Source organism: Ranitomeya variabilis, chromosome 5 (genome assembly GCF_051348905.1).
Source record: "Ranitomeya variabilis isolate aRanVar5 chromosome 5, aRanVar5.hap1, whole genome shotgun sequence".
In the NCBI taxonomy this organism is placed as follows: Eukaryota; Metazoa; Chordata; class Amphibia; order Anura; family Dendrobatidae; genus Ranitomeya; species Ranitomeya variabilis.
In genome coordinates, this window is record NC_135236.1 from 645,095,417 (window position 1) to 645,112,763 (window position 17,347).

Sequence of the window (17,347 nt, forward strand, 5' to 3'; positions counted from 1 at the left end):
TATGGCATGCAGAAAAAATGAATGTAATTTTATTGTGGATTGCTGTGGTTTTGCATTGACAGGCTTCAGTGTGCTTAACATGTCCAAGTTGCATGGTCACAAACCACAAGTTAAAAACAACAAATAGTGTAAAACTACCTGCAGTGTTTGCGGTATGGTTCTTAGGCTGCCGTACAAGTAGCAGTTTGTGGCACACAGTTAAGAAGCAGATCATTACCTAAACTGCTAAGAAAAAAAAGGAAATTTATGTTAAATTTAGGATTTAAGTATTGAGGGTCTGCCAGAAAAGGTGGAGGGTCAACAAGGACACCAGTAAGCAATAAGACACATGGATTGTAAGAAGCACCACCATTTTATTAAAAAAAAAAAATTTGGGGTGTGTCTTGTAATCCTGTGCGTCTTATAAATCGCAAAATATGGTAATAATTCTAGAACACTTCAACGGATCCCGAGACTGCAAGCTGTTATAAAAGCCAGAGGTGGTGCAACAACATACTAGTGATGTGTAGGAGTGTTTTTTTTGTTTTTGTTTTTCATGATTCCATAATTTTTTCCTCAGAATTAAGTGACTCCATAATTTTTTCCCTATGCTTGGTTAACAAAAGTAACCATTACTGACTACCACATTTTTTGTTCTTGAATTCTGTTAGTGTATCTTCAAGCCAGAAAGTTGCCATTTGAAATTACTTTAGTTTTGTGCCATGTCTGTGATCTGATTTACTCTGTCGCCTCATTGGGGGACACAGGACCATGGGTGTTAAGCTGCTGTCCACTAGGAGGCGACACTATGCATAATCTGAAAAAGATTAACCGTGGTTCCTCCTCTGCAGTATACACCCCTGGACGGCGTCAGCCTTCTCCAGTTTTTGCTTAGTGTCGCATAGGAGGCACACCAAAAATTTTTTTTTACTCCGTTTTTTTCCAACGGGATTACAGATGAAGAAAAGTGGGTCTCCTGTGAGACTCCCGGCATGGCTCCTTCCTCGGCCCCCTATTACGGGGTGCCCGGTTGAAGTGGAGATGGCTATTCCCCAGTCCCTCGGGTGCTGGTTCGAAGTAGAGACCCCCCCTCCTTCCCCAATTCCTTTTGGTTTCTGGGATGAGGTTGAGGCGAGGATAAAGCCCCCTGATGGTCACAGCAGCACCCTCTCTAATCCCCCTTTGGGGGAATTAGGTTGAGGCTCCTCAGGTAGGGCCTGTACAGGCAGCACTCTGCCGCTCCCAGCAATGGGCCAGTACACTGCGCCTGCATCCAGGGACCCCAGCCCAGCTGCGGGCTCCTGTTGGGGCCGGGGGGAGTGCAGGCAGGCATGGTACAATAGAGACACAGGGCTCCCTGCGCCCGTCTCTGCGGCAGCACCAGCTCTACACTGCCTCAGGGGGACCCCTCACCGGGCCCCCCTTCCGCTTACAGCCCCACCGCTATCCTGCCTTTAAATCCGGGGGGGGTCTGGTTCAGATCCGACCCCCTCCCGGACTTTTGCGCCGGCCTGGAGCCCATCTGGGCATCAGGCATCTAATTTAGGCCCCGGCTTTGGCCTAGCTGAAGCCGCCGCCTCCTCTCCGCCCCCCCGGATGACAAATATGACACTCTACAGTGTCATAGAGGGAGCGGATCGAGACAGAAAGGGCGTGTTTTTACACAGTTCTGCCGCCTTTTTCCAGCTCTTCGCCCCCTTCTTCCTCTTCTCAGCGGCCATTTCTGCTGCACAGGGATTAACTCTGCATCTCCCAGTCAGCAGGACCAGGCCAGCCACTCTCCGGGGGGCACAGGACTGTGGATCTTCGGCGCTGGACCTAGGGGCACACTGGTGGGGTAAGAGCACAGCTGGGTTTTTTACTCAGCTGTGAATCCATATTCTCTATAAGGCTCCCCTATAGGCTTCTCTGCATAGCTATAGGGTCCTCTGCATAGCCAGCCCTTCTGCACTCTGTGCACTATGCCGGGCTCAAGGTCCAAGAGAACCAGGCAGAACTGCTATTATGCATTCTGCACAGCCTGCGGGACCGCTCTCCCCAGTGGCAGCACGTACCCGCACTGCTAGGATTGTATACAGACTAATGTGTCAAAGCCCCAAGAAGCCCCTGCCACTGCTTCGGTGTCTAATGCCACGCCGGAATGGGCTACTCAGATGTCACAATCTATGACGCAGTCTATAGATAACCTAACCTCCACATTGCTACAGGCTCTGCAGGGTCATGCCTCGGCTATGACCGTTACCCAGCAAAGGGAGAGCTTGACTCAGGAACAAGACGACCCTGGCACATCCACGTCTAGCTCAGGACGCAAGCGGACCCATAGATCAAGTCCATCTGCGTCATCCCATAGCACACGGTCATCCCTCTCTAGGGAGAGACACCGTAGCTCCAGGTCATCTAGACCGTCCACTTCCAGGGACAGACAATGCAGATCTCCGCAATCCCCGACCAGAGTAGGCCTCATCCCCAGCTCACCCAGCAGAGGACGCCTCAGTGATGCACAGGATTCGGAAGGCATCTGCGACTCTGACTCAGACAGGGAAACGGAGGGGTCCCTGATCCCAATGCCCCCTAGCAATACAGCGCTAGTTAAGGACATAATCTCTTCCATCCATCGGGTGCTGGACATTTCTGATCCGCCACCAGAGGCCCCAGAACACAAGATTTCCTTTGAAGGACCTCTGAAGCCGCCTAAGGTTTTCTCTAACCAACCAGAGTTTAAGGCGATCCTTAAAAAGTAGCTCACAGCCTGAGAAAAAATTTGCTAATCGCAAATATCTGGAGGCGAGGTACCCCTTCCCGCAGAAGGACACCGAGGAATGGACAGATCCACCCGAAGTGGACCCCCCAGTCTCTAGGCTAGCAGCACAAACCCTCCTTTCACTGCCAGATAGCTCAACCCTCAGGGACGCAGCAGACCAGCAGGTAGAACGCATGGCTCGTTCAATTTTCGAGGCAGCAGGGGCATTCCTGGCTCCCGCGTTCGCCTCAGTTTGGGCTGCCAAGGCCATTCTGGCCTGGGCAAAAAATTTACAAGCTCTCCAAGCATCCGCTCCTGAGCTGTCGGACCAAGCGGTACAAATAGCAGTTGTAGCAGATTACATGCTTCATGCAACTCTGGATTCAGCAAGGGGAGTAGCAGGGATAGCATCAAATGCCATCACAATTCGGCGTATCCTCTGGCTGCGGGAATGGAAAGCGGATGCAGCCTCAAAGAAGTCCCTCACGCACCTCTCCTACCTCAGTGGGTGTCTTTTCGGTGAACAGTTGGACACGATGATATCCAACGCTACCGGGGGTAAGAGTACTTCTCTTCCCCAACTAAGTCCTAAATGCACATACAAGAAGCGTAACCAAACTCGATTCCGATCCTTACGGAACTCCTCGGGCTGGTCTGTCTCGCATCCAGCACAAAATCGTAACCGTTCCCCACGCAGGGACAACTCACGATCGACGCAAAGGTCGAACAAGACCTGGCAGTCAAAAGCAGGCCAGCCTAAGCCCAGAGGAGGAAAATCTCAGACTTTCTCCTCATCATGACTCGCGGACTCCATCAAGTCTGGCTGCCTATTACAGAAGACAGGTGGGTCAGGGAACTATTGTCTTCCGGATACAAAATAGACTTCACCTCCAACCCACCGGACCGATTCTTCCTCTCTGTCCCCCCAAAACCATCGGCCAAGGCTCGTGCCTACCACCAAGCGGTCTCCTCGCTTTTTCAAGCAGGAGTCATAGTACCGGTTCCCACGACCGACCGCTTCCGAGGGTTCTACTCCAATCTGTTCGTAATTCCCAAGAAAGGAGGCAGCGTATGGCCCATACTAGACCTAAAACAGCTCAACAAATATGTACGGGTTCGTCACTTCCACATGGAGTCCCTTCGGTCCATCATTGCGTCCATGGAGAAGGGAGAATATCTCGCCTCCATAGACATACAAGACGCATACCTGCATATACCTATTGCACCTGCCCATCAGAGGTTTCTCAGGTTCGCAATAGGCCAGGACCACTACCAATTCGTGGCTCTCCCGTTCAGACTCGCCACAGCTCCCAGAGTGTTCACCAAAGTCATGGCAGCCACCATGGGCGTCCTGCACTCCAGAGGCATTGTAGTCGTTCCATACCTGGAAGATCTCATCAAGGCTCCCACCTTCAAGGACTGCGAGCTCAGCGTCTCAATCACAACCGATACTCTCAGTCGCATGGGCTGGTTAATCAACCTACAAAAGTCATCACCAACCCCGAGTCAGTCCCTGACCTTCCTGGGAATGTTATTCAACACCTCCAGGGGTCTAGTGCTCCTTCCCAAGGACAAGGCACTGGCTCTCCGCCTAGGAGTTCGCACCCTCCTCCGCAAACCCCCTCGATCTCTCCGGTTTGCCATGAGAGTCATTGGCAAGATGGGGCAGCAATAGAAGCGGTCCCATTTGCCCAGTTTCACCTCCGGCCTCTCCAACTAGCCATTCTCAAGTCCTGGGACAGGAATCCCTTTTTTTTCTCGACAGGGAGTTCCAGCTAACATCATCAACTAGGAGGTCCCTGCACTGGTGGCTCAAGCCAACCTCGCTAGCAAAGGGGAAATCCTTTTTCACAGGTCAATGGAAAGTTCTGGCCTTGGAGGATGTTCATTCAGTGGTTTAATTTTGTAGAAAAAAAAGATTTTTGTGTACTCACCGTAAAATCTTTGTCTTAGCCTCTAATTGGGGGACACAGCTCCCACCCTGTTGCCCTTTACGGGCCGCTATTACTGTTGAGTTCTCATATTGTTCATTGAGCTCGTACATAGTGGCCTTCTTATAGGCATGTCTGTTATTCAGGATAATTTCCTCCTAATGCTTTTGCACAAAACTGGAGAAGGCTGACGCCGTGCAGGGGTGTATACTGCAGAGGAGGAGCCACGGTTAATCTTTTTCAGATTATGCATAGTGTCGCCTCCTAGTGGACAGCAGCATAACACCCATGGTCCTGTGTCCCCCAATTTGAGGCTAAGAGAAAGAGATTTTACGGTGAGTAGACAAAAATCTTTTTTTTCTACAAAATTAAACCACTGAATGAACATCCTCCAAGGCCGGTGATTACATAATTTTTGCCCGGGGTTGTAGATGTGTGGTGACCAATTTGAACTCCCAGTTGCTTCACAGAAGTTTATAATGTAGAGCAGTGACAATAAAAAAAAATCACATCTATCCCGCAAAAATGTTCTTTTAGCACCAAATTTAGCATTTTTACAAGGGTAACAGGAGAAAAGGCACCACAATTTGTAGTGCAATTTCTCCTGATTACACCGATACCCCATACGTGGAGGAAAACTACTGTTTGAACACATGGCAGGGCTTAGAAGTGAAGGAGCACCATTTGACTTTTTGAATGCAAAATTTGCTGGAATAATTAGTAGATGCCATGTCACATTTGGAGATCCACTGATGGGACTAAACAGTGGAAACCCCCCTACAAGTGACACCATTTTGGAAACTACACCCTTCAATAAATGTATCTAGATGTGTGATGAGTACCTTGAACCCTCAGGTGCTTCACAGAATTGATAAGTAGATCACTGAAAATAAGTAATTTTTCCCACAAAAAATGCTTTTTAGCCCCAATTTTTTTTATTTTCACAAGGGTAACAGGAGAAAGTGAAACCAAAAATTTGTTGTGCAATTTCGCCTGATTACGCATATACCCCATATGTGAGGGGAAACTACTGTTTGGGCACACGGCAGGGCTCATAAAGGAAGGAGTGACGTTTTGGAATGTAGACTTTGATGGAATGGTCTGCGGGTGTCATGTCATGTTTGGAGAGCTATTGATGTGGCTAAACAGTGCAAACCCTCCACAAGTGATCCCATTTTGGAACTAGACCCCTCAAGGAATTTATCTAGACATGCAGTGAGCACCTTGAACACACAGGTCCTTACAAAATTTTACAACATTGATCTGTGAAAATGAAAAAAATATATATATTTTTCAAAAAATGTTTTTAGCCTTAAATGTTTTAATTTTCACTAGGATACCAGGAAAAAATGAACCATAAATGTGGTTGAAAACTACTTTTAAGGCACAGTGCAAAGCTCAGAAGGGAAAAGGCGCCATATTGGGGTTCAGGTTTTGCTGGAATGGTTTGAAAGTGCCATGTCACATTGGCAGAGCCCTTAAGGTGCCAGAACAGCAGAAACCTCCAAGAGACCCCTTTTTACAAACTACACCTTCCAATGAATTAATCTAAGGGTGCAATGATCATATTGACACCATTTGAAGAAAAAATAATTACCTTTTTAACACCAAAATTTAGTTTTGACCCCAGATTTTAAATTTTCACAATGGAAAATTGGGTAGAAATGGTATCAACATTTGTCTCACAATTTCTGTTCAATGTGGCTGTACACTATTGCTTTGCCACACAGCAAAACTCAGGAGGGACGCAGAGCTATTTGCCTCCTGGAGCGCAGATTTTCCTAGAATATTTTGCGATCTCCATATATACATTATTTTGTTGGGAACATTTTACACAACATTTTGGATCACATTTATCCAGCGCTCTACGCTGAGCACTTACTTTTGGATTTCCATCTAAATTTCCGAATGAAGGGAGGATTCAGTTGAAACTCTGGGGATCCACTCACTAAAAAGATGCACACTGTCAGATCATAGGCCAGATGGCATTCACAGTGCCTCCATCTGCCTCATTATAGGGAATCTTACGTTGGGGTTCCTTCCGAATGACGTATTTCCGTGATTTACACGGAAACCCCGGTGTAAGTGCTCAGCTTAGAACACAGGAAAAGTGTGACCCGAGCCATACTGCGATCTTAGGGAGGCAGAAAGCAGAAATCTACAGCAGGTGATGTATTGGTTTAATTTATTTTTTACGAAGTTCCTCATGCAGTATTAGTGATTTATGAGATTTATATAGTTTTTTTTTATGCTTGGCTTTTGTCACACTAAAAGACTTTTGTTTTTTGAGAGCTAAAATTTTTCTATATTTTTGCCTAGTCATGTGATTGCTTGTCTTTTTGAGGGACGAGTTGATGTTTTCATTGGTACAATTTTCGGGCACACAATGGAGCAAAGCTTAGTGTGCACACTGTCTAGGAGCGACGTGCTGGTGAAACGGGCCACGTGACCCTCGACTATAGTAGTTCAAAATTCACTGCACACTCTTGAGCTTATAATGCAAAAAAGATTTTCTCCGCCTCATTGGGGGACACAGACTGAGGGTGTATGCTGCTGCCACTAGGAGGCTGACACTAAGTGATACAAAGAAAGTTTGCTGCTCCCCTGCAGTATACACCCTCCTGCTGGCTCTCAGCTAACCAGTTCTTGCTTAGTGTCTGTAGGAGGCACATGGACGGGTCTGCTATTCAGACCCAAAGCTCTTTATTATTTTATTTTTACCTTTTTACATTTTTTATTTAAATTTTTCCACGGACGAATGGGGCGATGGATCCTTTCAAGGTTCCGATCTCCCCGAACCATCAACAGGTGAGCACGGAGAGTATCGCCTCTCCGTATCCTCTCCTGCGATGTGGGACGCCACGCCTGGGCTGATTCTTAGGGGCAACGGGCCCCTTCAACGGCACCGATCTCCCCGCACCCTGAACAGACGAGCACATGGAGTGTCGCCTCCACGTATCCTCTCCTGGAGCCAGGCCTAATGCCGGACAACTGGCTCTGTCCACCCGGGGCCTTGAACTCCGTGGATGTACAGAGGCCCCTCTCTATGGCGTCCGAGCAGCCCCCACTGTCCCACCACTGTGACAGCGGATGGCACAAGGAGGCGGACGGTTCCTCTCCACCTCCCTAACAAAGGGATGACGGATTGAGGTTTATCCTTCTATCCCTGCACCGTCCACGCTGCAATACCTGACCTGCAGCAGAACAGTAGAATGCGCGCGCTTTCCTCAGCGCTGAAACCCAGTCATCGCGGCTGCTCCATGCCGGGACGCGCAATGATGGTGAGTGGATCCAGTACCGATGGGCCTCTACAGCAGGATATTCACAAGCTGACAGGCAGCCTCAGCCACTTCCCTGTGGCCCACCTCCCTGAGGTAACGCTTGGCCGGCTGCATAAATATAGCCCCCGGCTTCAGCTGATGTGTAGGCTCTCTGCGAGATTTTATCGCCTCTGCAACTCCCGGTGGCCATCTTGGTCCACCCGGCCGGCTCACACAGGGGCGACGGTTTTTGCATTAAAGGGGCACAACGACTCTACATCAGTACCCGGTTAAGGAAGTACCTGACCAGTATTCCCTGGTCTTAAAGGCACATGACCAGTATTCCCTGGTCTTAAAGGCGCACGACCAGTATTCCCTGGTCTTAAAGGCGCACGACCAGTATTCCCTGGTCTTAAAGGCGCATGACCAGTATTCCCTGGTCTTAAGGGCACATGATCAATCCAAAGCCGGTCACCCTAAATGAGCTCAGGAGCCCTCCGCCGCTGATCCCAGGATATCCTAAAGTACCTAGTTCCCCTCAGTGGACTTCGTCACTGACTGCAATCCATGGTTTCTCTGACCAAGAGATTGAATCTCTCCGTGTACCCTCTGTGGCTCGGAGTGCTCGCAGGACTGATATACATGGTCCCTCTCCTACATGGGATCCGTCGGCTAGCAGGGGCCGCAAGTATTCTAGAAACGTACAGGCATCTAGAAAACGGAAGTGTTCATTTCCTGATCTCTCTCCCTAATGATTTGCTGAAAACAAGGCTCTGAATAAGGAGACTAAACTCCCTCACAGAGCATTTGCCATTCAGTCCGGATAAGCGATTCAACTGGACAGAAGCCTCTACGTGGGATGCCATGCCTGGTCTGATTTTTAAGGGCGACGGGTCCTTTAAAGGGCACCGATCTCCCCGCACCATCAACAGGCGAGCACATGAAGTGTCACCTCCTATGTATCTGCATCCAGGCTTAACGCCAGACAACCTGCCCTGTCCACCAGGGGGCCTGAACTCTGTGGATGTACAGAGGCACCCTTTTTGACGTCCGAGCACCCCCCTTTGCATCACCACTATTTAGCAGATGATGCAAGAAGGCGGACGATCCCTCTCCACTTCCCTGTTAGGCCGGCGTCACACTAGAGAGTTTTACGGACGTATGAGAGGCGCAAAAACTACGCATTGCACACAGACCAATGATTTTCTATTGGGCAGCTCCTATCTGCCGTATATTTCTCGGCTGTATTTTACGGGCGTAGAAAATCGCAGCATGATGCGTTTGTCAGCGTATTGCGCAATAATCCACCAATTAAAGTCTATGGGGGCGAGAAAAATATGGATTACACACAGACCATCAGTGTGACTTGCGAGAAATACGCACTGGTGTTCTAGAGAAAAGCCGGCAATTCAGCGCGGTGTACAGTAAAATCACACTGACAGGTTAGAATAGAATAGATCAAATAAATGTCTACACATAGTATAGGGAGATATATATATATATATATATATATAATCTATCAGTGAGTCAGTCAATAGCACAGCTGCATTAGCAGGCTCCTGGCTGTAAAATTATTTAACCCCTTGAGATGGATTTACAGCGTGGGACGTGACTGAGCACCGGAAAGGTATGGGATATTGTTGTTTTTTTATTTTTGTTCTTTTACAGAACAAGGGTCTTCAGGTGGATTAAGTGTATAATAAAGATTTTACAACCCCATGTGTGTTTTTATTTCATTAAAATACTTTATTCTTAATGTGTGTGTGTGTGTTATTAACCCTTTAATATTATTGGATTAATAATGGAGAGGTGTCTTATTGACACCTCTCCATTATTAACCAGGGTTAATGTCACCTTACAATAGCAAGGTGACATTAACCCTTTATTACCCCAAATCCCACCACTACTCGGGAGTGGGAAGAGAGAGGCTAAGTGCCAGAATAGGCACATCGTACAGATGTGCCTTTTCTGGGGTGGCTGGGGGCAGATGTTTTTAGCCAGGGGGGCCAATATCCATGGTCCCTCTCTAGGCTATTAATATCTGCCCTCAGTCACTGGCTTTCCCACTCTGGCGGAGAAAATTGCGCCGGAGCCCACGCCAGTTTTTTCCGTGATTTAACCCTTTATTTTAACATATATATATATATTGTGTCTCAATGACATATATACATATGTATATATATGGACTGTATATATGTTTTCAGGAATATTTGAGCCCATGGATCCATTATATGTCCATTTTGCAAGGTTGCGAGAAAATAACGCAGTACAGATGCCATACGGATTAGATACGGAGGTTAACATGCGTAAAATACGCAGCCACACCCTGCCTTCGGATGACATACGGAACACTGTTTTGGGATCATTTCTGCATATTACGCATGTAAAATACGGACCATATTTCCCTACGCTGAGTGTGACGCTGGCCTTAAGAGGATAGGGCATTGAGGGTTCCTAATTTTCTGCTCTGCGCTGTCAAAAGAGAGTGACGATGGCAAGAGACTGCTTTTTCCTGACCTGCTGGATGCAGCCCCGCATTCTGCCACTTGGCAGATTAACCGGGTAGTATCTCTTGTGGTATACCTACCAGTATCCCTGCCAGATTTATCATCAATTAAAAATTCCACGGACTGTCAGATAGCAAATCTGGTTCGTTCCGTCTTGCTGCTTCGGGTTCAGCGCTGTACCTTTCCTTAGCTGCCGCATGGGTTGCTTGAGCAATGGTCTCTGGGTCGGAGACCTTAACTACTTTGATTCACACCAGTAACCTTTTCCCAAAGACAGTACAGCTGGCCAATCAAATCTTCTGAGTGGGAGACTAACAAGGGATCGTATGTTTCCTACAGACCCAACCAGCAGTGGAAGGGTTGTCCAGGACAGTCTAGATCTAAGGGATCTTGGTTCCAAAAAGGGGGAATGAAAAGTAAGACCGATCCTGGACCTCAAACTTCTAACAACCTTTGACAAGGTCCTCCTTCTGATGGAGTTCTGTTATGATCCGGTGACCGTGGAGCCGCATGAGAGACTTTCTCAGGAGTAGGTGGTATCTATACTGACCGCAAACCCTAAACTAACACCGCAACTAGAAGTAGCCGTGGGGTGTGCCTAACTCGTCCTAGACACCTCGACACAGCCGGAGGACTAAATACCCCTATAGGTGGAAATGGGAATACTATCTTGCCTCAGAGCAGATCCCCAAAGGATAGGCAGCCCCCCACAAATATTGACTGTGAGTATAATAGGAAAGACACACGCAGGCAGAAAAACAGAATTTAGCAAAAGAGACACTTCTAGCTAAATAGAAAGGATAGGACAGAATTCTAAGCGGTCAGTATTAAAATCCTAAAAATATCCACAGCAGAAAATACAAATATTCTACATCTAACTAAAGACATAGCAAGTATATCTGCAACTCCTGAGAATCCAGCATGACTGAAAAATCCAAACAAAGTGCACACATGCAGTGTGCTTTGCAATTCAGTTCAATTCATTTGTGTTTTTGTCCAGAGACAAAAATCAGACACTTCTCTTTAGGTGAATGGACAGCAGAGCATGAGAACCAGAGAGAGATGCTATCCCTCCAAGAACAATGGACAACTGGCCAGGAGTAATGGATCCTGCACAGCTAAATACCTAGAAGAGCTGCAATCGGCAGAAACACCTGCCAAATATTACAACCCCAAGACAACTGCACTACCATTAACAACCACCGGAGGGAGCCCAAGAGCAGAATTCACAACAGAGTTCCTCCACTCAGCCATTACTTCAACAGAAAAAGGTGGAGTTTCTGGCATCCATCGACATTCGGGATTCTTACCCTCACATTTCTATTTTTCCCCTCTTCAAAAATTCCTTCGCTTTTCCATTCGCAAACAGTATATTCAAGTCACGACCTTGCCCTTCGGCCTTGCTACCGCACCCAGAGTGTTCGCAAGGGTCATGGCGGTGGTCATGTTCCTCTTGCACCCTAGAAGTGGTCGTCCTGCCCTATTTGGTCGACTTTCTAGCCGCTCTTCCAGGACTACGCTGAGTCGTCTATATCACTTGCGATACCCTCTCTCCTGGGCTGGCAGCTAAACTTAGACAAGTTTTCCTAATTTCCAGCTCAGCAGATCCTTTTTGAGGATGATCCTGCACACTCCCAGAAGGATGGTAATCCTTCGAGACAAGTTCGTGGCCCTTCAACAGGGAGCTTGTGCACTTGATCACTCACCCTCTCATTTCATTCGATTTGCTAAGAGGGTTCTGAGGAAAAATGGTGACGACAATGGAAGCAGTTTCCTCCTCTCGTTTTCAGCAAGTCAATCAGGCTTTCAGATGGTAATCTCTGAGCTCCTTCCTCATCCAGGGCCTTTCGCCCGGTTCAATGTTATTAGTGACTACCAATGCCAGTCTTCTCCCGATCATTGATCTGGGGATCCGAACGGTACGGCTAATCCTACGGCTTAGCCATACATCAATCATCTAGCAGGTACCCATAGTCAGGTGCCATGGCCGAGTTATCTCACATTCTCTGATGGGCCAAGATCTATCATTCGGTGATCTCGGCAGTAGACATCCCAGGAGGAGAACTCTGGGCGGCAGACATATTCAGCCATCAGGGTTCCGCCTCAAGTGAGTGGGAACTTCACCCGGAAGTCTTCCATCAGATCTGCCTTCACTGGAGCACTCCAGATGTAGGTCGGATGGCGTCCAGACTGAACGCCAATGTACCCGAGTTCATGGCTCGGCCTCGAGATCTTTTTGGAAGCAGGAAGGGCCCCAGTGATCCTGGGAGATCCGCACTGACCATGTCAGGATTTCTCGTTTGCGGAACTAGTATTTTTCCGTCTTATTCCAACAAAACTGCAAATATGGACTTCCTCGCAGGGAGTCTTCACCTGTGGTTCTTCCCTATTGCATACTGTTAGATCTTTGGGACCTTAATGGTCCTGGGGGTCGTACAGTAGACTCCTTTTTGATCTGGACAGGCTTTACTATCAGAGAAGGTCGCCCCCTTATTTCTCTGCGATCTTGTCATCCTGATGAGTCTTCAGAGCTTATCGCTCTGTTCTTTCAAACTTTTTTCCTTATTACCATCAAGGCAGTGTTGTCCTCAGGCCATCCCCTTCCCTTGTTACCAAGGTGGTATTGTATTCCCACTGTTACGGGGCATAGTCCTTCCCTCATCTCTTTTGGCTCCAGTCCACAAAACAGAATGGGTTCCCCGTTATCTGGACGAAGTGAGTGCCCCGAGTAGGTACGTATCGAGGACGGCGTCCTTCCGAAGGTTGGACACATTATTTGGGCTTCCTGACGGTTACAGGAAGGGTTTAGCCATTTCATCGGCCATGTTAACCTCGTGGATTCGTTTCACCATCCAGGAATCCTTCCGTGCTAGATGTCAGCCTATCTCCCTGTCTATCGAGGGCTCTAGACACCAGACGTCGGCAAGCACGCCTACAAGCTTGCGGATTCGTCCACAGATGTGAGTCTGGGCAGGCGGACTCTGCAGGCCACGGTGGCGCACTTGTAAGTAGCGGTTACATAGGGCCTGATCTGATGTTGTCCCCACCCAGGGACTGCTTTGGGACGTCCCATGGTCTGTGTGTGCCCCAATGAGGCAAAGGAGAAATAGGGATTTTTGTGTACTCACCATAAAATCCTTTTCTCCAAGCCATTCGTTGGGAGACACAGCTCCCACCCTTTTATTAGCTTGTGCTTGTTTTATAATTTGACATGCTATACTCTCATGTATAATGTGACATGCTATACGCTCATATGTTCTTATTGATCTGCTTTTACACCAAACTGGTTAGCTGAGAGCCAGCAGGAGGGTGTATACTGCAGGGGAGGAACTAACTTTCTTTGTATCACTTAAGGTACCGTCACACTGACCAACTTTCCAACGAGAACGACAGCGATCCGTGACGTTGCAGCGTCCTGGATAGCGATCTCGTTGTGTTTGACACGCAGCAGCGATCTGGATCCTGCTGTGATATCGCTGGTCGGAGCTAGAAGTCCAGAACTTTGTTTGGTCGTCAGGTCGGCGTGTATCGTTGTGTTTGACATCAAAAGCAACGATGCCAGCAATGTTTTACAATGGTAACCAGGGTAAATATCGGGTTACTAAGCGCAGGGCCGCGCTTAGTAACCCGATATTTACCCTGGTTACCATTGTAAAAGTAAAAAAAAAAAACAGTACATACTCACATTCTGATGTCTGTCACGTCCCCCGTCGGCGTCCACAGGGTTAAACTGCTTTCGGCAGGAGCGCTTGCTAATGCTGCACTGCTGCCGAGAGCTTCCCTGCACTGACTGTCAGTGCCGGCCGTAAAGCAGAGCACAGCGGTGACGTCACCACTGTTACTGCCGGCGCTCAAACATTCAGTGCAGGAAAGCTCTCGGCAGCAGCGCAGCATTAGCAAGCGCTCCTGCCGAAAGCAGTTTAACCCTGTGGACGCCGGCGGGGGACGTGGCAGACATCAGAATGTGAGTATGTACTGGTTTTTTTTTACTTTTACAATGGTAACCAAGGTAAATATCGGGTTACTAAGCGCGGCACTGCGCTTAGTAACCCGATGTTTACCCTGGTTACCCGGGTGCTGCAGGGGGACTTCGGCATTGTTGAAGACAGTTTCAACGATGCCAAAGTCTTTACCCTGATCGTTGGTCGCTGGAGAGAGCTGTCTGTGTGACAGCTCCCCAGCGACCACACAGCGACTTACCAACGATCACGGCCAGGTCGTATCGCTGGTCATGATAGTTGGTAAGTCGTTAAGTGTAACGTTACCCTTAGTGTCAGCCTCCTAGTGGCAGCAGCATACACCGACGGTCTGTGTCCCCCAATGAATGGCTCGGAGAAAAGGATTTTACGGTGTGTACACAAAAATCCCTATTTTATTCAAGTCTGTGAACAATGTGAAGCGGGTCAATAATAGTGTAAAGCGACTATGGATTATAACAAGGCGTTTCGATCCATCCCGGGTCTTAATCATTAAGTCGCTGTAAGAAAAGAGACATGTGAGAGTCAAATTAACTTACACAAGACAAATATTATGACACATGGAGAAAAACCATAAGATAAGTAAAATACTCAAATTGTTAGTTACATTATAATGGAACCCACAGAATAAACAGGAGCATAACAGATATAGTTGTTGTAAAAAGCTTCTCTGAATTTTGTAAAAACAAAAATGGAAAAAAGGTAGGAAAAAAATTAAATAAAAATTAAAACACTTAAAAGATGTTGTGGACAATGTGTAATAGGTATATAGGTGGCAAGCAGAGCCAATGGTGAATATGAGAATGCAGATAGAGACAGAATGATGTCAATATAGGTATTTACCTGTTTTTAGAGTAGTATTATGTCATGATTGGTAATGGATTAAACATAACCCGGCACTCAACTTAGCGGTGAAATATTGAAAGAATTTATTGATCCCAATGTATAACAAAGACGTTTTGGTCCCAATCCGGAGCCTTCATCAGTAACTGTAAAAATGCATACAGACATATACAGTATATCAAAATTTCATGAATGGGTAAAAAATGATCAAAGGAAAACATAGGAAAAAAAACAAAAGGTATATACAAGAGAGTACCACGCGATATACTCATGAACAACTTAGTGGCAAATATCAGAAATAAGTAAACAAACAGTGAGGAAAACTGTCACTTGTCTAGGCATAATACAACATTATTAATTCTTAATAAGAACATACCGTACAGAGGGATGTGTGGTAAAGACGGCTATGGAAGCCTGTGAGAAAGAAAATAGTAATGATGATTGGTAATGGAGACCGGGGAGAGTTTCCCTGTTGGATTCACAGAAAAATTGCTGTTGAAGAAAGGGGAGTTAAAGAACATAGTACTGATATATGTATAGTGAGGAAGATGGGCACCCCATTGGTCAGGCAGAGTACCTGGATAGTCATCGTAGTAAGGTTAAAACCAGAAAAATAGAGCAAAAAAGTCCACACATACATAATTGTATAAAAGGTATAAACACTATTTTATTAATGTAATCCAACACTTAAAACAACAATGACATAAGTAACACAAAAAAGATGCAAGGGTGTATTGTAAACACTCTGCAAAACAGGAGAAAAACAATAAGGAGGAAGCATAAAGGAAAAAATGAGTGAAGAGAGGCACTAATATTACTTTCCCATCTCATATGAGTACGCCAGTCATAACACCTATAGTTAAGCAAGGGGTCCCGAAAGTATCCCGCATTTTCTAAGGCCAATACATATCAGGTGAAACATAAAGACGGCTTACCCATGTTAGTAGTCATGAAAGGTGCCCCCTTCCTTCTCACTGTCCCCGAACGCACGTTTCGCTAGATAGCATTTTCAACAGGGTTCAGTTTACAGCCTGTCCCCTGGTATTTATATAGTAGCAAAACCGGAAGTGTCGCCGGGCAAATGGCGCATGCGCGGTGGTGTCCGGTGCGCGTCATCGCCGAAACAGCCGCAGCTGGGCGTGTATGTGAATGGTAAAACACCATGTGACGTCAGGTGACACACACGCCCAGCTTGTAGCGGCCGGAGCGGCCAAAACGAGCGATCCGGACCACAGCGGGCATGCGCACTGCCGGCGGCCATATTGAAGGAGACCGCGGTGGCGGACATCTTTGGGAAGATCATTGAGGAACTACCAACTCACATAGTGCATATGTTGATGTAAGTGCACCTATACAAACTAGGTGAGCATATTATATATCAATACATTATACAAATATTATAGACATTCATAATAAATATAAGGGTTTTTTTGAGGGGACCCACAAATTATTAAAGTGACATAAAAATGGTACCACAGAAGGTACACATAGTGACTGAAAGTGACAAGTGCAATACACAGATTAATATACTCATAATACAGACAGCTTAATAATAACATAAACAACCAAGAGACAACAAGGTGATGACTTGATATTCCTCTTATGTGACTGTGGCATAAAGAAGTCCACTGTAGCCCATATGACATCCGGAACCGAGGTCAAGTTATTAGGAAAACTAAAATGAAAAACCAGGAAAACACACAAGACAATTAATAAACATATAATTAAAAAAAATGGTGAGTAGACTCAATTTTTGAGAGAGAGCTGAGCACAGTAGTACCCACTATACTTCCAATGTCGCACAGGCACAACGGGTTATAAATAGTGGAGCAGAGCAACAACACAACTTTAAGGCCAGGTCAGTCAAAGGAATGGGGCGAAGCTCAATTTTTCATTGAGACCCTTCGGAGTCAAGGTATCAAGGGTGAAGATCCACTTACATTCTCGTTGTGCTAATAATTTTACTGTATCGCCACCCCTGATACCACCATGTATCCTATCGATATCTCTGACTTTAAGGCCTCGAGGATCGGATCCATGGAAAGTCCGAAAGTGTCTCGGTATAGTCTTAAGACTTACCACCTCTGTCATTTCTGTCACTTCCCCAGCA

General features: G+C 46.8%; 1 long non-coding RNA gene across 1 annotated transcript; it reads right to left on the bottom strand.

Moving 5' to 3' along the window:
- Positions 1-137: 137 nt before the first annotated feature.
- LOC143776666 (uncharacterized) lies at positions 138-15,697 on the bottom strand. Its single transcript, XR_013215888.1, has 3 exons — positions 15,614-15,697; positions 15,238-15,383; positions 138-225 (listed from the first exon to the last, which is right to left on the bottom strand). It is a non-coding gene; the product is annotated as an uncharacterized LOC143776666 (long non-coding RNA).
- Between the last annotated feature and the right edge of the window lie 1,650 nt (positions 15,698-17,347).